Source organism: Thermobia domestica, chromosome 11 (genome assembly GCF_964235325.1).
Source record: "Thermobia domestica chromosome 11, izTheDome1.hap1.1, whole genome shotgun sequence".
In the NCBI taxonomy this organism is placed as follows: domain Eukaryota; kingdom Metazoa; phylum Arthropoda; class Insecta; order Zygentoma; family Lepismatidae; genus Thermobia; species Thermobia domestica.
Genome location: NC_137464.1, coordinates 181,981,776 through 182,001,837, shown reverse-complemented (window position 1 = coordinate 182,001,837; position 20,062 = coordinate 181,981,776). Strand labels below are relative to the sequence as shown.

At 32.9% G+C, this 20,062-nt stretch overlaps 1 long non-coding RNA gene across 10 annotated transcripts in view; it reads left to right on the top strand.

The window, feature by feature from the left end:
- LOC145664599 (uncharacterized) overlaps window positions 1–20,062 on the top strand; it is a 485,044-nt gene that overhangs the window by 165,888 nt on the left and 299,094 nt on the right. For 3 of the 10 annotated variants that reach the window (XR_014127485.1, XR_014127476.1, XR_014127487.1), the window contains exon 2: window positions 1,551–1,695. The exons of the other annotated variants lie outside the window; for them this stretch is intronic. This is a non-coding gene — a long non-coding RNA (uncharacterized LOC145664599). The remainder of the gene's footprint in view (window positions 1–1,550; window positions 1,696–20,062) is intronic. 10 annotated transcript variants of the gene reach the window in all.

Here is a 20,062-nt window from a genome sequence, read left to right as displayed (position 1 = left end):
TTTATTGTAATGATTACGTATTTTGTTGTCAAAACCGACAGACGACTTGAGCATTCGAAGTATTATTTGTAGCAGTCGATAATGAGCGTGGCTTCATTCATGCAAAGTAATGTGGCCATTAGTTCAATTACGAAGTTAACAAACCAAAAAGAATAATTAAAAAAGAGTTGAACTTTTCCCTTGTTTTCTGATCTTGAAAGCTCGATACAGTGAATACATTTTATTTTTTTGGCTATTTTTTGTTTTAGAAAAAGCAGTTTGTTTTCTCATCGATTACTTCTTTTGTGCCGTGAAGTGTATAATTGTAAATAACATTTATACACACCAAACAACATTTTTGACCCATTATTTTCTACAGCAGATACTTTTTCACGCTAAAAGTTCCCAGATACTCCAAATACTCGTAGTTTCTCCCCTCTCTTTTTATTTTTTTTAGTAATTTAGACATAGAACTACATTACAATGTTTTCTTTATTTTTTTTTAGGAAACTGACTTTTTTGTCGTAAATATAAGTAGACAAAGGTATTATTTGTCAATTTAGATAATAATTATTCGAGGCAACACTCAACTTTTATCCTCTAATATAGATATAAAACCCTTTCAGAATATAATTTATATTAGCCTCTTTGTGATCATTCATCACGGTGTTCTCGAAACCAAATTGTGAGAATATCACGTGTAAATATTTTTAACTCTTCACTTATAGAATTCAGCACAGAACATACGGTAATGTTCTTTTAGCTCAGCAGAACTATTATTGGTTTTGAGTTTTGGTGCATGTAAATATACAGATATAGCTCAAAGCTCTTTTTGATGCGTTATGTTGATTTTGCACTATTTTATACACTATTGGCGAAACAAGTTAAAATGATGTTAACAGGAAATTACATATATGTATATAACAGGAAAATTACACACACATATATATATATATATATATATATATATATATATATATATATATATATATATATATTAGGCACATTTATTGTTTGTTATCTTTCAATGTATTTTGATGCCTGAATCTATCGCCGAAAGATAATCTCTGCATCATTTCTGCACACACACACACACATCCACAAATGTTATTCCTAAAGCAATGCAAGAAACAAAACACAAGCATGTGGGATTATTTAGAAGGTCAATGTTTCATTATTACGCAATCGTTGCTTTTCTTTAAGTGTCAATTATGTTGACAGTGTCGATTCTCAACAACTAATATGTTTTAGAAAGATATTCTCAGGACCTAATCTGCTGCATTAAAAGAGGAAGTGTTGATGTTTTGTTTTTCATCGTTTTGTTGAGCCTTTGTGCGTCTATGTTATCAATCTCATTATTATTAAGAGATTCGTTTGCCATTTATATATTATAATCAATTGACCTGTTTATTGGTTTGTTAAATATCTCAGTTACTTCTAAAATTATAACAGAGATACTTTAGAAAACTATTTGTAACACTATTCTCTTAATGCATCTATTACAAGATTCATCGAATCAAGATACTAATTCGTGTCCATCAAATTATAATTTGCTTAAAATACTTTTTCAGATCAAGATTAATTATCACAAGTGTATTGGTAGCCAGTACCTTGTCTCTATCTGTCGATAAAGAAGACACTGCACGTAGATACCAGAAACTATTTCAAAAGCGATAATGTGGGATTATTGATATTATTATTATTACAATGGATTTGGTAAGTCATTTTCATCTGAACGATACGTAGTTAGCGCATCGTCAGTCAGAGCTAGTGTTTCTAGTTTTCCTGATCCACATTCCACTAGTCCTTAATTTAAATAGTTTCTTAATTCAACTATATTCCAATTGCCTTATCTTCCTGAGTGAACACCGAAAACTGTCTACCATCAGGAATCGAACGTAGAACAATGCTCACAAGTCATTCCGCTACATTGTAGCATAATAATAATAATAATAATAATAATAATAATAATAATAATAATAATAATAATAATAATAATAATAATAATAATAATAATAATAATAATACAAAATATACATGTATAGAACGTGAAATTGTGATGCGAATTGTTGTACATTTAAACGTAAACTTGATGTTCATTTGTAACATCCCACCCTTGATGAGACTTCAGAAAACACAAGTGAAAATCTCCTTTTTCAACCTGTTTTACTAACAAGTAATGTCTGCATTATAATTGTTAACAATTTTAACTATTTCATTGTACCTTATTAATTTTCTTTTTTTTTTAAAAAAAAAAAAAATACATTGCAGTGGCATTTCTTACTTTTCTCGTAATTATATTTATTTCTCACTTAATCTTTCATGGTTTAAGTTTTAAAAATGATTTTAAAAAATGCAAAATACTTGTTGCAGAGAATACAGGCTGCTTTGGAAGACGGTTTTGAAGTACCCATCTTCTCTATCGTTAAGAGTATAGATCAACAGGGTAAATCAACTTTTAGCGGTTATGAAATTTGAAATGTTGATGTTTACTTTAGTATTTTGTACTAAGTTACAATTATGAATAATATAAAGTCCTGATTCAATGGCAAGTAAGTCATAGTAAGAAACAAAATACTGAACTTTCTTTCATATAGTCATTGTTCAATTGTTATTTCATTTCACGAAAATTAGAATAAATATAAACAAAGGTAACATGAATTCGTATTGCAAATATACCATCTTAAAATGAATGTTTTGTTTTTACTATCAATTTGTTTAAGATATCAGAACGGTAGATTCAAGTAATGAAATTTTATTGATACTGAGGCATTATTTCAAGCTGGACTCAAAGCCTCGAAAGAAACTTGGAAAATTTGTGAAGTGAAAATGAAGGAATTAGTACCAACTCATACATATGGTCCTGAACTAGTTCAAACTCTTCAAGACTGTTGAGTTGTCTCTTCAAGTTAAGGTCACAAGTGGTAAGCTGTAGATTGTAGATTATGGTGCTTATTTAAGACTTGAAGTTGAGTGGAATCCAGTCACCGGGATTTGAAAACTTACAGGAAACATTAAATGTTCTAAGGATAGTCCAATATGATAAAATATATCCTTAGGAAAGTGCAAAACTTTTCCTGAAAACATTTTGAACCTACTGTTTGTCAAACTCATAGTGGGTTTACTTATATAACCCAGATGTTGGAAACAATGAGTAGGTAAATCGTGAAAAATCATCAAGAACTGTTCCAAAGCAGTACTGACTCAAAGAAAAGTTTCTAATCTATGTTTTCTGAAATTTGTAACAAATTATTCACTTAGAAATAATGTCAGACAATCAATCTGTCAATTCGGACATTATTATCAACAGCTGAAAAAGGATAGTTGCCTGCGAAGAGGACGCTGAGAAAAGTGCGTGAGAAATATTACGCTATGATCAATAGACCATAATTTCTCTACAATATGAGAATCCTTGCCATTATGTCTCTAGAAAGTCCTTCTGAAAGTAAAGAAACTGAAGTTTTGCCTCATCCACCATATAATTCAAATTTTGTTCCATCGAGCTATTCTTTTTTTTTTTTGAGGCGGGGGGGGGGGGGAGATTGCGCTTTATTCCGTCCATGAACTGAAGACAGCATGTTATAGATTTGGTGCGACAACACCCAGAAAGTGGAAGAAGGGTACGTAAAATTTTGTGGGATTTTTTCTTTCCCTCAACTTTTACCATTCAGTTTTCAAGTAAAAAGAAAAATATACTACACAGTTAAAATTTTCCTTACCGAAGTTATTTCTTTTCGCTACCATAAGAGAATTTACACAGTTCCTAGCAAGCCAAGAGTACAAACGAGTTGAGGTGAGTTGGGTTTGAGTTTAACGTCCCTTTCAGCAAGGAGGCTATATGAGATGGGACCTACTGATTAACGTGGAATCCGAACCACATGAGCTCCCGCCGGGAATAGAACCCGGGTCTTCCCCGCCATAGGCGTGTACGAAACTGCTTAGCCACGAAGGAACTCTACAAACGATTACCGACATTGGTCAGTAGGATATATAAAGTAAAAGGAAGAAATTAAAAAAAAAAAACTCTTTTCTAGTAAAAAAAATAATTAATATTTATCAAAATTTCTATTACAAGAAAAATATCACATACTAACTGCTTTGATATCACTGATTACCCATATTGATGACAAATACACAATACACTGACTACATTTAGTTACAACCAATCACCTTCGCAGAAACTGAATCGTTCACACCGTTCAAGTTTTCAAATGGAAGCAATAGCTAACAGCACCTACTAACTGCTTCAAGTTTGTAAGATGAGTTCTTAAACCTGAGTTTCAAAGTTTTGATACGTTCATCAAGACATCTATAATTATTTCAATTTTCGTTCATTATGTGTTTAATTTCTTAATAAAATAGGTAGCGAAAAGAAGCACCCCGGTAAGGAAAATTTAAAGAAAACCCTGTTATTTAATTTTCATTGAGTCATAGACTGAAGAAGACGGGATAATACTAAAAGAATAATCCCCAGAACATTGTATCTGTCTCCCGGCGACTACAGAAGACCAAACTAGAATTGCTATTTCGTCTATATCTAATGTATCTAGTTTATGATATAAATTATCGGCAGAGTTGAAGGACAAACAATGACACTTATTTTGATACAGAAGGTCTATTATTGAAGGTATTATTATTATTATTATTATTATTATTATTATTATTATTATTATTATTATTATTATTATTATTATTATTATTATTATTATTATTATTTTAGTGTGCAAAACTTAAGGACGAAACTAAATTTCAAGGATTAAGGAGTAAGGACGGATTCTGTGTCAGTCCAAAGTGGCATAGATTGGTAAAATTTGAACCATACATAGAAAGTAGTTCTACAGTACGATACAGAAAATTACGGAAAGGAACACGTGATTAAAGGAGTAAAAATGCCACTTTTATAGAGAAGCAATAACTTATACTGAAAGCACTGTGGCTCATAATGGCCTTCTGACATTACAGAAAAAGTAAAATGGTTCTTAAGAGAGTGTGCCATCATCATGGACAACGATGCATGTTCTGCAACGTGCTTCCATGCTGCTCACAAAGTTTGTATGCGTTGTTGTAGTATGGAGTTCCATTTCTCTACAAGCGCTATTCACAACTGCTGAATAGTCATTGATACATCTGGACATGCTACAACATCTCTCCCCGTAGCGTCTCAAATATGTTCGATGTGCTTCAAGTCGGACCAACAGGCAGGCCATTTCATTCGTCGAATGTCCTCTCGTTTCAAAGGTTCCGCCATATGTGCTGTTCGATGTGGTCGCTCATTTTCATCTATAAAGAAGTTGGGGGCCGACTGCACCTCCGCAAGACGCATGTGAAAGTGGTACAGAGGGGAGTAACTCTGTGAGTGTACTGCGTTCAAAAATTGGGAGGTCGTTATGCTCATGCAACATTGTGCCTCCTATACAAGAATACTGAACCACCAGCAAAATGATAATGTTCAACAATGTTCATGGATTCACTGTGTATTCCCACCTCCCACTAGATGAATGTACATCCAGAATTACTACTCACACTGAATCTACTTTCATCAGAGAAGAGTGCGTAACCTATCCCTTCTCGGTCCAATCCTGATATTCTTCAGTCGGGACCACTGCAAAACAGTGACAACGGAATACAACGTAATGACCATCAAGGAAAGAGCCTACTTTCATGCAGTAGACGTGCGATTTGGAGTATAAGTTTGGGAGCTTTGCAGTACTCTTAAATACTCCAATTGCACCCGATGTTTGACGTCGGTCTCTTGTTCCGCTTGCGGTCGTCTGCTGCTGTAGTTGACCGTGGTCGAGCACCACCTCTTCTTCGCACAACATTACCTATGGTTTGGAACGCTCCTCATGTACCTGAAAAAATGTAGTGGGCAACATCAAACTCCTCACACTTCGTCCTTCTTTCAATTTCCCGACGATTCCTTCCCGTGTGAAATCATCCATATGTTGTCTCCGGATCATGTTGTTGTAACACAACAATAATGCACTTTAATAGCTCTCTAGCTGACAAATGCTGTCTCCTTCCTTTCTTTCAACTACTCTGTGTTGCGGAAGCAGACCCATTCGGAGTGACGGTCGCGATGACGTCATGCAATTTTTGCGCACATGTGGGGAGGCATCTAGCAATATGGTACTGGGCGTTCATGCATTTCCATCGACTACGCTATATTTTATGTTACTTTATCTATCTTGTTCTTAAGTTTTGCATACGAGTTTAAAGATCATTGGGTCATCCACCTGCATATTCCCTGTTTCCTTGTATATTTCGAATTTTTGTTTATATATTTATTAAACAATATCATCTGGAAGTTTCTGCTTTCCTGTAACTGTGCTTAAAATTCGGAGTTTGTAGGCCTATAGCGGAATTTATAAAACATACTGCATATATTGAAAGAATCTTTAGACACTACGTCGGATTTCCTGTTATTCCTTTATTTTCTTATCTTTTCTTTTATCCTATTATTTCAGTTGAGAGGTCTTTGTGATTAAAAAGATTCAGTATGTCTACAATAATATAAAGAAAATTCTGATGGAAACTTAGTTAATAATAGAACTTGACAGTCATTGTTCTTTTTTGTAATTATGCTTGATTGACACACGTGTACTAGGGTCACTATTTATATTTTGAGCCTTGGCAACACTGATTGTAGTTTGGCGCTATTTTTTGTTTGCATAGAAACGTTTGACATTGTTGACCATAACGTACTTCAAATATTTTGTCAATATCTTTATTCCTGTTGTTTACGTTGACTTGAAGATTGCGTGACAACAGAAAAATGGAAATAACTAGTGAAATTTTCGTGCGATGATTTATTACGATTTCCAACGTGGGTTATCAAGAGAAGAGTTCATCGATCAACTTACTTCCTTTGCCACTGTGAAACGCTGGTATAACAATTTTACTCGTGGCCGCCATCCGCTGACTGACAAAATTAACGAAGGTCATCCAAAATCAGTTGTTATTCAAGAAAACATTGATGCTGTGCAAAACCTAATACTGCATCATCGTCATGTGACATATTGTGAGATTGAGACAACCCTAGGCATTAGTTTCACCAGCATATAAAAAATATTACATGGTCATTTAGCTGTGAGAAAGGTTTGTTCTCGTTGGATCTCACGTAATTTGACAAAAACTCTAAAAGAAGCTCGCGTCGATTGGTGAACACAAATGCTCAAGAAATACAATGGCGGTGCTTCAAAAGACATATATAAGATTGTAACAGGTGATGAATTATGGATATATGCATATGAGCCGGAACGTAAACAGCAGTCGACTGTATGGATGTTTCAAGATGAACCAAATCCAACAAAAGTTGTTCGCGCTCGAAGTACATCGAAACAAATGGTCGCCTGGTTTTCCGGGAAAACTGGTCATGTGGCAACTGTACCTTTACAGGAACGTAGAACGGTCAACTCTGAATGGTACACAACAATTTGTTTGCCGGATGTCTTCGATCAAATACGGAAAACAAACGAGCGTCGTCGGATCATTCTTCATCAAGACAATGCGAGCTCTCACTGATCTCGTCTAACAACCGACTATTTGAACACTCAAAAAATCGAATTGATGGGTCATCCGCCATACAGTCCTGATTTGGCATCCAATGACTTCTTCTTGTTCCCAAATGTCAAGAATAAATTGCGTAGACAACGATTTTCGTCCGCGGAAGAGGTCGTTGATGCGTTCAAAAAACATATTAAGGAGGGGTCTCAAGAAGATTGGAAAAAAATGCTTTGACAAATGGTTCGAACGAATGTAAAAGTGTATTGATCATAAAGGAGAATATTTCGAAAAACAATAAATCAATTTTCAATGACAAATTACAGTTTTTTCATTGTTAGGCTTAAAATATAAACAGTGGCTCTCGTAACTATACCTGCTGCTACTTGCTGTAAGAACGTCCAGATATTCTTAGTATTTATTTCCTATACAGTTTTATTACATTACATAATCCTTTAATCAGCCCTTTTCAGTTTTAAAAAATCTTGCGATCTCCGTTTACCGTGTCTTTTAGCCGGTGACCTCTAAGTAATTTTCGTGTTTATTGTGTTGCGTTTCCGTGTCATTTTGTATGAAATATTCTACAGTTTATACCCCTCCTCCTTTTTCATCTCTCCTGACAAGTTTTAGGTTGAAGTTTGCCTTAAATAATTTCAGTTAGATCCTGATTAATGTAAATGCATAAAAAATGAATTCTTATTGTAGAGGAAAACAAGATAATTAATGAATTCGTAATAAATTGCAGCTTAATACCAGATAAGAAGAAAAAAAAACTTGAAGCAGAAATTAACTCCTTTCTTGAAGTGATAGGTAACTAATGTAAAATCCAACTCTTCTTTGAGTTAAAACCTGTCCAAAACGGAAGAAGGAAATAATATCAAAATATACATGAGTGATGGATAGATTTAGTACATTTGTCTAAATAGGCTGGAAATGACTTTCTTACAGGTGCGCGTCAATATTTATACGTTCAATGGAATGAAACGAATAAGTCTTAACACATAGAAAACAGCTGTCATATTTAAAAGAATGTTGAAACTTGAAAATAATGTAGTTTTGCAGAAGTAAGATTAGCATGTGTGCTAGCAACGACTTTGTGTGTGTGTGTGTGTGTGTGTGTGTGTGTGTGTGTGTGTGTGTGTGTGTGTGTGTGTGTGTGTGTGTGTGTGTGTTTGCAACTCTTTGCAGTCAACATTGTTAATCATGAACAAAATAAAATTGTTTTGTTTTAATAATGATATTTTAAATAAAAATATAGTAATATTTCACTGCATGACACGAGATATAATAGTTTGTATTAAGAATATCAAATTTATGTTCTAACCTAATTTTAGATACATTCAATAATATCACTTAAGTAAAGTCCTTGAAGTCCTACAATAGTAGTCTGTAGCAAACATTGCCGCTATAATAAAATCAGTTATCTGGAATAGAGAAATTATTCAAATAGTAATTAACTTCAAAGTGTAAATTGGAGCGCACAGTAATACGTTTCCTGCATTGCTTATGCGGTTACTTAAATATATAAGTATCTTTTTCTAACTGGCATAGAATGCAACCTTATAAAACACTCTCAAGTATTTTCCTTGTATCAAACTTGCACTGCTGTATTGTGTATTACCATAGAAATGGTTTCAGCATTGTTTCTAATACTAAAGTTCGGGGCTTTTATTCGTCTCATATGTAGCCTATATATGCAACACTCAATTGAAAGCTTGAAGTAAATAAGAATGGATGAATTTATGAAAATTCTGTTCTTAAGTAAATAGCATTAAAAGCGTGTACTTTCCCAAATATATATATATAAAAAGAATCAAAGCCCAGACATGTTTCATTGTCACTACACTAAATGTTCACTGATAGTAGGATGTTATATACATATGCTTTGTATAAAAAGAATAAACTTTTCTTAGAGCGTCAAGACGAAGACGACATTTACCTATATCCAGTGGTGTTATTTAAATTTCTTAACAACCGGTTATATATATATATATATATATATATATATATATATATATATATATATATATAACGAGAGAGAGAGAAAGAAAGAAAGAGAGAGAGAGAGAACTCTCTTACAAAACAAAGAAACAAACCATAAAAGGTAGACGAAGGCAAATTTTTTGCTGGATACTACAAATGACATGTAGAAACTTACACAGCATTTTAATACAAAATGATGTAACGAAATTAGGTAGCACTGCGAATATCTTGGAAATGAATTATCCAAGATAGATCGTTGTCAAAAAGTATTGGAGAGATCTTAATCCACCTATGTATCAACAATTGCAAATGGTGGTACATATGCATTTCAAATATAAATAACCCTCACCACTACACTCATGTGATCCCACTTCTCATTCTTGATATCTGAGCATTTGAGATTAAGAAATAAACACTTATACTTCGTTCTGAGAGATCATGGGCCTTATGCAGAGTCATCTTGACATATGATTAGCGTCATACTAAAGGCCTGATGGACTTATGATTAGCGTCATACTGCAGGAAAGGTATGTTAGTCGAACTCTTTAGTATGGCATTAATCACGCGTCAGAACGACTCCGCATAAGGACCCATATGTTTAACCCTGTAACTGTAAGAATTTCTGAAAACAAAGATAAACTAAAATTTACTGTTTCTGGGAATAACTGGGTAAAATTTACTGTTATGTTTGGGTATAACAAACGGTTCTGCGAACTCGAAATATTTTAACAATCGGCTGAATAACACCACTGCCTATATCCTTATTTATCTGAAATCATTACTATAAGTGAGTGATGATACACGAGACAAATAATAGACTATCTGGATTCTTGTTTGCCTAGCTCTGTAAAATATTCACATATTTTCCATCAAAGTCAGTAAATTATTTGTACAGTTGTCAGCAAACGTTATCAACCCCATACAAATTCTTTTGTCCAAAGCTAAGTGGAACGAAGAACAATTCTTTCGTGTTGTATTTTTCATGTAGGGAGAGTGTTATTTTCTGAAATTATTGAAAACCGTATTCATAGTGCTGCATTCCCTACTAAAATTATTAACAGAATGTGACTGAACATGTATTTTGGCTGGTGATAGTAGGCTTAAAAAGAAGAAAAAAAAAGACAATGCATGATACAGTATAATGGCAAGTTATTACAATTCTTTTAGTAGCGAATAGTGCAAAAATTTGTTAATATCATTTTTAATAATTTCTTAAATTATTATGGTAATAATGGTTGATAAGCTTAATCACTGGACGCATAGATCCGTTATTACACTTAATGCATTCCATTTAAAATATAGCGCATAGAATGAGAATGCATAAATCCTTAGATGTGCATTAGGCTTCATCAGAGAATATGTCAACGACGCTTCTGTTAAATGTATATCGAGTGCCTTAAAAAAATGTATACACATTTTGAATTGTCATAGAAAATTTATTTTCCAAACTGCAAGGTTAAATTTCTGGAAGAAGGTAATGTTGTGTTTGTTTAATAGATGGCAGCAGAATCGTTGATATAGGCGCGCAATATAATTAGTGACAAGAGAGTAACATTAACATGGCGATCTGATGTTTGAGCTTGGAAGAGAAGATTCAGGTTATTAAGTGGTACTGGAAGTTTGAAAATGTTGCTGCAGCTCAGAGACAGTGAAGACGTGAGTATGGAACTGAACCACCTTAAAGGATAACAATTACGCGTATACGAGACAAATTTGAGGTTGATGGAACCGTGTGTGATATGAGGCAAGGCCTATTAGAGAGATACTGTACGGGCCCCACACGGTAGAATCCTCAATTACAGTGCTAGAAATATTTCTGCGTTCGCCACAAAAACCTTCAAGGCAGTGTAAGTACTACTAGTGTGCTACACATGATGAAGAAAGAAAGATGCATGTGTACATTCCAAGGCTGGTGCAACGCTAAGTGACAACGACTCAGATCGCAGGATACAATTTTGTGAATAAGTTCAGGAGATGGTTACACATAAACCGGAATTCATGGGTAGCAATGTTCGGTCGAATAAAGCACAATGTTTATTGGGCTGAAAAGGATGCAAATTTGCTTGGTGTAAGTGTGTGATGTGGTTTGTCTCCAGAACTCATTGAGTCTTTCCATTTGACCGTATTGTAACAGGAGGAAAGTACCTAACAATTCTTACTGATTCCATTTTCCCTGCCGTTCATATAATAGATTGGAAAATAGATTTTTTTATGACAATTCAAAGTGACAGTGTATATATTTTTTGACGCAATCGGTGGCATATATTACCATTAGGTTTTTTAACTTCTGAAATTATTAGTTATTCTTTATAATTACTCTGATATTATTCATATAAATGCTAGTAATGAAGAAAACTACGTTGAGATGCAGCACATGAAGAATTGTTGTAAAATGAAGTAAATAAAAACAAATTTTAACGAAAAATATATATTTAAAAAAAATGAAATAAAATATCTTCTACATTTCAACATAAGTATTTACTATGTCATCCAAATGTAGGATATTGCTTATTTTACTTCTTATTGAAGTTGTTCTATTACTTTATTAACTTCTGAGAATTGTTCGTAAAATAGAATGAAAGTTTGTGCATTATAAGTGGGAGATATGCTAAATAAGTTAGTAAATTTAACATTTAAAAAAAATAAAGAAACGTACTAATTAAAGGAATGATTCCACATTAAAACTTGATCACTTCTTAGACGACTTACTTATCAGTTTTCTTCGAGACATATTGGTCTTATGTTCCCTACAGGGCTCGAAGAATTTGAAACTATTATCTCTGATATTAGAGACGATGATATGTTCTTCCCTTGAGGTCGACGCTGCTCTGTCATTATTGGAGAGAAAATTTAGTACGACAGTTCACTCAAGGATAGGTTTTCTCAACGACGCAACTCTCTTCATTACTGGCGGCGTTCTCCAATGTAGTTGGAGAATTTAGTTTGAAAATTCTTATCCTTTGTAACGACATATCGAATTGAACGGAATTTATTCTACAAGAAGCTGCAAACTCAAGCCATTAACATTGTTCGCATGTGCCTATTCATGTATACTCGTAATGCATGTACATGCATGCAATTTGCACAAGGTATTGATTTGGTTCATTAGTAATGATTGCATTGAATTTTGTATGATCGGTTTCTAAATTAATTTTGTGATGTTTCACATATATGTATAGTATATCGATTTTGAAGTTTACATTGCTTAATTTTTAATAGTGGTCTTGGTGCTTTCCCCACCTGAGTAACAGGGGCACGCTGGTTGCAGTAGAGGTCTGATATGAAGGGTCTCTGGTTTGATCCCAGGTTATGTGAACACCGTGTCTGTGGATTTTCTCATTTCCTCCCATCATTTTCATCACATCAACTCTTGTATAAGAATTCATTCTGCTTCACAGCGTAATTAGGAGTTGTTTAATTAAATATTTTATTTGTTTTCCTTCATTATGTCTTTTTTTCGTTTTCATTACAATGATTTTATTAGGTTATTTTTCTATTGGTTACAATACAATCTTTAACTTTAGTTTCACACACTTCTATACTAATTGAACCTCTCAAAATTTTGAACAGATATGTAAACCTGACAAGAATACCACATTTTCAAGACTTTTTCACTATAGCTTATTCTGAGACTATAACTATGGCTATAGAAATAAAAGCAAGGGTAGGAATGGTGAAAGAAGCCTTTAGGAGAAAGGAAATACTATTTTGGGAAACCTTGAATAAAGAGTAAAGAAAAATATACTCACAAAATGCTTCGTGTGGACTATTGTACTGAACATTGTGCAAAAATGATGAAAAACGACTGGAAGCTTTTGATGTAGATGTGGAGAAGAATGGAGAGAATTAGCTGGGTCAAGCGGAAAAATGAATGAAAGAATGTTAGAAATGGTGGAGAAAAAAGAACAGTTTTAAATATTATTAAGAAGAGGAAGAGAAATTGGTTGGGGCATTGGCTAAGAAGAAACTGTATCATGAAAAATGTGCTAGAGGGTATGGTGGCAGGAAAGAGAGGGAGGGATCGAAGAAGACTACAATTAATGGACAATATCAAAACAGAAAAATCGTACATGAAGACGAAGAGAAACATGGCGGAACATGGAAGCTTCTCAGTTGCAGCAAGTAACCTGCCAATAATGGCAGAATACCTATGATGATGATGTTAGACCGTAACATTAATAAAATTAATTAATTAAAATGTCATAGGATTAAAATGTCAAAGTAAATACTCAACGTTGAAAACCATATATAGTTTTTTTTCTTTCTTTCTTTCTATTTTTAAATAAAGAGCTGATGATGATATAGCTGTGCAGATTTTCATGGGAAGTTACGTGGAAAAAACTTAAGAAGAAATTAAGTTAATTAAAAACTGATTTACTAATTAGGAAGTGGAAGTATATGAAAGATTCTGCATTATCAAGTATCAGATCTTTATATGAACAGTAATAGTTAATTGATTATAAGTAATAAAAATATTGAGATTTAGTAGAAGATGTATGTTTATATATTGTATGGTTGCTAACGTGCATGTATAACCTCTGTTTATTTAGTTTTGATGAGTACACCCTCTTAGTATTTCGTATTGGAACCAATTTTATAATATAATTTCTAGGAAATCAAGGATATTTCTTTATTCTTTATCGTAGTAATCAAAAAGCGTCCAGAAATAATTTTCAAGCAATTCTGTTACTTATGCAATCCTCAATCCTTGGGAAAGTCCGGCTGGTTGCAGATGACTAGGCGTTCTATTGACTTCATATCAACTAAGTTCGAGCATTTTTCTTTTTTCTTTTTTTTTAATAAAACGAAAGAGACTATTGTGTTCCATAATTGATTAAAAATATCAATAATAAAAAGAAAAAATAACATTAAAAACTTTTAAAATAATTCTCTCATAAATGCACTTTTTGTTGGGTAATATAATGTTAGTGCCTTATTAACAAGAATTTAGAACAATTGCACCATAATGGAGATTTTGTGTGTGGCAAAATTAAGAAATATGACTAAGGCTAAAAACATTAGGTTTGAATGTCCCTAATATACATAAAACTTTAGTTCGACAAACTTATCAATTTTAACAAATTTAATAGCAACATAGATACAGGCTGTCAAGTAGATGTCGTTTATACTGAATTTAGCAAGACATTTGAGTCATTGATCATGATGTCTTGCTACTTAAAGTAGTATCTCTGATTTTTTCGAAACAAGCAATGGAGTATCTTGTATTATACTTGCATGATCGAAAACAATATGTTTCATACAAAGGATTTGTTACTGAAAAGTTCAATACTCTATCGCGAGTCCCTCAAGGATCTAATCTAGGCCCCTTCCTGTTTCTTCTTGTCATTAATGATATTTTTTGTGTATTAAAACTCTCAAGTTCTTCTTTTTGCCTGCGTCAAACTTCAACAGAATCTACAGAGTTCAAATATGGTGTGATAAGAATAAATTAGTCCTGAATGTGTCCAAATATAAATCTGTATCTTTCAAGAAATAAGAAAATCCAATTAACTTTACCTATACAATAAGTAGCACTTCCTTGTCTATCCTAAATACTATCAAAGATCTAGAAGATTGATATTTGATAGCAAACTAACTCTTGCTCAACATACTGACACAATAACGAGTAGTGCATATAGAAACCAAAGTTTAATTTATAGGATAGAGCAGGATTTCTACAAAGAATTAACATTTATAAGGTTATATTTTTCGTGTGTGAGGTCAAAATTAGAATCTGTTGTACTGTTTGGACACGAAATGTCACTAAATACTCTGATGAAATAGAAAATATATAGTTTAAAATTTTAAAAATGCTTGCATACAAGAAAACCGGTTTCTACCCAAAGTATGTCCCCTATGAAGACTTAGTAACGAATTTTAGTTTTCGAACATTAGAAAAAATGGAGGATTTAAAATTATCCCTAACAGATTTTCACCCATATACTCACAGTGCGTTGAGTGAGACGGTATAAGATTACATTTTACAAACACTGTAAGATTATTTTTCTTCTTAATTATTTGATTAACACCTCAACAATGTTGTCGTAAAACTGGGGTCGACAATCTTTTACCTTAATTTTGTTAGCGTCAAGTTGTTTCAGAATAACTTCAATCAAGCTGTTTGCATCGTTCTTCACTTTTATAAAGCCAAGGAAAGACTCATTAACCCATACAGTTCTTTTTCAAAAACAATTTCCTTATACATTACTACTTTTGACATCTACTGTGGTTGTGCCTGATCAGGAGTGAAGCTACTAATTAACCCATAGTATCTAGCTTTATTCCAGTAGCTTCACACGATCAGTGGATGAAATTAGGTGGGTGATTACATTTGGAACATTAGAAAGTTTTTTTTTCTGTTTCAAAGAGATATTCTTTCAAAAGTGGAATCAAAAACAGAAAGCAGTTTCAGTAAGGCTACAAAATTACCTACCTTATAGTCGTTGCGTTGTCTATTTTTCTTTAAAATGAACTTTTATTTATTGTGCGATTGTTTGTAAGTGCGAAAGACTGCATTCTGGATCTTACTTCTAATCTTAACGATTCAGGCAACAGTTTTCTTTCTGTGTTCTTGTCGAACTCAGTCCAATGCTATATTGTTCTATCATTTGGGCATCACAACTCTAGGCTCCAATTCAGTAGGTCGGTGCTTGTCTCGTATTCGATGCCATTATTGGTGCAACTGCCTGCTTCGCCTGTAGTCTTTCTCACAACACACTTGGTTGACTTTATATTCTGTGACGTATTTGAAGTTTACCCATTTTAGTATTCCAACATGACAAGCTGAGATGCATCGGACACCGGGTAATTATATCTAGCTTCTTGAAGTTCTTGTTTCAAGTTCTTCAAAGAAAATTCAAAGAAGAAATTGCTTAACTTCTGTTTCTAATTTTATTGTCTCTCATTACCCTGTAGCCTAAATTTTCTTTCTAACATAGCTACATATTGTTGTCTAAACTATACAAACTTTCTAATTTAAAATCAAATTTTGTGTGGTTTCACAAATTTTATTCCTCAACGTTTTCTAAAGAGGAAACGATTACAAAATATATTTGTAAAAAATACACTTCTTTTCGTCTATCTGTTCGAAATCGTTAGAATAGGCTAAAAAATGGCCTCATGCATTAGCATGCGACTTTTTCCTAATCGGAATAGAAGAAGATGGTTTGAATTAGAGTGATCAAACTCTTCTGGTATTTAAAATTATATATATTTGAGAATGAGTATCTTACACTGTCAAATAGAAGTTACGAGAAATTATGTTGATAAAAATGTCACAAACAAAACTACTTCCTTTACGACAAAGGTACCAGTCATTTTTATATATTATGTTCCCGATGTAATGTTATTCCAGTGACGGTTTAGAATAATAATAATAATAATAATAATAATAATAATAATAATAATAATAATAATAATAATAATAATAATAATAATAATAATAATAATATACGGAAAAAGAGTCGAATTAGGGAGCATGGGATCCTGTCTGATTCCCGATGGAAGAGAATTGAAATTTGAATGCCTTACGGTTATTCGACTGTAAGTCCACGTCTCGATGCTGAAAATCCTCGATGAGGAATTTTATCAACAACAACAGATCTTGATGTAATATGTTAAATATAGTAACACTGATACTGTGTACGTAATATCAGTTTGATGTCAAAGGAATATTTATAAGCCCTTCAATAATGGTGAGTCTGTTGTTATAAAGTTAACGGGAGAAGGTCTCATGATGATCCAGTTCAGTGTAATCATACGTAATATATGCAATTATTAGTAATGAAAAATATACAGGAATGGAACTATTGAACAGCAAAAATTAATGTACATTACTTTTGTTATCCAGCTTCCTTGCTTAGGCATGTCTTCTAAAATGAACTTCATGTAACTTTCCTTAGTATTTTTAAGGTAGCACAATATGTGGAAACAAGCATAATTCATCTTTTACCTGTATGAATTCTTTGCTACAAAAAATACAACATTTTTGCTAATGAACCGAATAAGGTAAACAAGGAACTAATTTGCTCTTTTGAAAAATCTTGTTGTTAATAAAAAAAATCCTTCAATAAGTATTAATAGTTTTTTTTTATCACATTACTTATATCAAAGAATCCTGTGATATCCGGAAGGTCTAAAACAATCTAAAGTTTGCTCTTATCTTAAAATTTCGATTTAAAATTTTCCGAAAAATGAATATAACACGGGTGCTTTACTCCACACAATTGAAACAATTCTGGGCTGTTTTTAATAATATATAACATGACATTAGTAGAAAAGAATAAAAATTTTCAAAACCAGAAAATATTCATAATTGATTTTAGTATTTGGTAGTAAGTTTCAACTCAAGTACCAGGCAAAATTGTGGTAAATTTTTAAAATGCGGTTGTTTGAACATAATTACACACATTCTGGAAATAGGTAAGCAGATAATATGTTGATTGTAGTTTAATATGTCTTACTAACGGATGATGAAAGTATTTATAAGACGTAAGTCTATAGTTTTACTAACTTGTAATGTTTAAGGAAAGTACAAGAACTGGTGATAAAATTCAGGATAATGAGGAAAGATATCACATTCAATGTTTTTGAGCTACACTACGCTCCCTTCAATTATGAATTTGTGTGTCAATTGTATTTTGTTTCTTTATGTCACTTTCAAAATATCAAATAGACGTTCATTAAATGATGTCTATATTTGGGTTTTGTATTTGGCAATCTGACAGATCAGTACGGAAGTCGAAACATGAATGTGTGTTCGAAAACATAATCCAAAGTTCTTTCATACATGATATTACATTCATATACAAACGAAACAAAATTTTCTTTTAAAAGGCAAACATTTTGTGTTTTGTATCATGTTTAAATTCTTAGATACTCTTCTCGGAGCTTTTTAAAAGCTGGTCTATTGGTTATCATATGTGTATTTGGTGCACGTAATCCCGGGCATGATTGCCGATGGAAAAACTCAAAAGTTTAATTTCACAATCATACATTTTCCTTAATCATCCTTCTCCTTTAGCGTAAAGGACATAATCGAGGAATGTTAAACATAAAAAATTCATTTTTTAAATAACGCAATAACATTAATATGATTATTTAGGGAAGAAGTAATTTTAATACTTATAAAATAATATTAAATAAACTAATGGTTGGTCCCAATCATTTCCCAGTAGCAGCATAGAGCCCCATGTGTTTCATAAATATATTACCCGTATTTTCAGTTGTACATACAATTGCCCGTTGCCATCACCACCGTTTCTCAGATACAAACATGTGAATGTCCGCCAGTTTTGACGTCATAATGTATGCTCATAGATTTCTTTGTCTGTAAGAAAACACCAGAATAGATTACTAATTTATTTAACAACCTTTCAGAAGTACTACATTATTTACTTTATAGATTTCCAATATTCTTTATTGTATTTACTATGCATGAAGCATATTAAGAAATTATACTTCGAGAAGATATCTGCAATTTGAAATTAGTTTCTAGCCACTTCTTTCTAACACGTGAGTATATTCCTGCTAGGTATTCAACTTTTGTCTACCGAACAAAAAGATTACACATGCCATGCACCGGACTACTTCAGTTTGTTTTCCGAGTGTTAAAGCAAATCATTAGAAATACCCAGTGCTGCTATTCAGCCGGTTCGCACCGGTTCACTAGAACCGGTTGTTAAAATATTTCGAGTTCTCAGAACCGTTTGTTATATCCAGACATAAACACGCATGACCGAACAAAGAGTGAAATAAAGAAGCCAAACAAATTAGTGAAAATACCTCTGTACTTTTCCCGACCGCTTGTATTGTTGTGAAAACAAACAACTTTCAATTGTTTCAATTCAATGGGCAGACAGAAATTTGAATATGAATTCCGAGTTTTGTCCGGGATACTGGGATCTGTAAGTATAATGAATGTGATACGTATCTAAGGATCGTCCACATATTACGTAACGCAGAAAAGAAGGAGAGGAGGTTTGGCCTTGCGTTACGAAATATGACACGAGGGAAAGGAGGATAACGTCTTCGTTACGTAACGTGTTTTTTCTGTAATCTTTATTTTTATTCTCAGGTTTATATGCAATCTTTTAAACAAATAATTTTATTAAGTTCTTTTCACTTTTATAAATAAATATTTATATTGTTTTGGAAAATTGAGAACCTACAGCCTGTGTAAATTGAATCATACAGAAGGGATTTGAAAATGCTACTAGACACCAGCATGACTGGTGGCGAACCCTGTGTGTATTACAATACAATCAAGCTCTGTTTTGTGGCTACCGCCGCAATGCATTTACGGTACACGCTTTTCTGGAGTTAGTTGTTAGCGATCGTAACTACCACTTGAAAATGCTCTCGTGTTCCCACTCGTATCGCTATTTCTGAGAATAGATTTAAAACTTCTGACTTGAATCATTAGCTACTCTTAAAATGGGTTTCGCATGTGAAACAGGAGAAACTCTTTTTTCGTGAAATAATATTTTCCACGACGGAACGATCCAAGCAAAATAAGATATTAAAAAGCGAATTCATCGAATATTCATCTTAGACTGATTTTTTTAAATCTTTAGATTTGAATTTTCCAAGATAAATC